The 794-nt window shown below is 46.3% G+C and overlaps 1 protein-coding gene across 1 annotated transcript in view; it reads left to right on the forward strand.

Moving 5' to 3' along the window:
• The window catches only part of ptprz1b (protein tyrosine phosphatase receptor type Z1b), a 17,500-nt gene that overhangs the window by 1,280 nt on the left and 15,426 nt on the right, over positions 1–794 (forward strand). The window lies entirely within an intron of this gene.

Raw genomic sequence — 794 nt, forward strand, 5'->3', positions numbered from 1 at the left:
AATTGACTTATTTGGAGCAGCGAGCGTTCACTCAGGCTGCGTGTCTTTAAAACGGGCTGCCAGCTGCTAATGAAGAGCACATCTGCTGCGGCTTTGGCAGGAGGAGACCGAGAAAGCCTCAAAGAAAACTCCGACCTTTTATAGTCACCATAAAAGACCGCACTTAGAGCCGGGACACAAGAAAGAATCAAAAAATATATGATCATAATCAGAGTAAACAGATGTCAGAGAGGCCGCTCTAGGGGGCGCTCTTCCTTACCGTCCTCCGTTAACAACACTAGAAAAAGATAAGGAAATGGAGACGCCAGTCATGTGACCTGTCAATCACAGAGATAAGTCAAGAGAGGAAGAAGGGTGGAGTGAGAACAGCTGACAGCAGGGGGCAGCAGAGTTAGATCAGGGTTCCAAAGAAGAAGAACCAGAGAGGAACCAGACCCAGAGTCCAAGATCAGAGCAGGACAGGTGTGGGTCAGAACCGACCAATGATGTGTCTGCTCAGGAAATCTACAGCAACGGTGCCCAACCACTGGGCTGCGGACCAGAACAGGGCCCTGGATCATCTGGCCTTCACAGAGAGAAAAAAAAGAACTTCATAAATTGACATTAGTCTGGTATTTTATTTTGAAAAAAACAAAAAAAAAAAACAGTTGGCCCTAAAACTAACCTCAGCAAAAACGAGTAAAGAACGAATGTGTCTGGAGAGTGAAAGTTCTGATGAGTCAGCAGAAGGATCCAGAACCGACACCAGAACAGAAAAGTTCCATCAAAGTTCTCCGTCAGTCTGAGGGTGAATG

The sequence above is a fragment of the Cynoglossus semilaevis genome, chromosome 8, assembly GCF_000523025.1.
Source record: "Cynoglossus semilaevis isolate Cse_v1.0 chromosome 8, Cse_v1.0, whole genome shotgun sequence".
NCBI classification, from domain to species: domain Eukaryota; kingdom Metazoa; phylum Chordata; class Actinopteri; order Pleuronectiformes; family Cynoglossidae; genus Cynoglossus; species Cynoglossus semilaevis.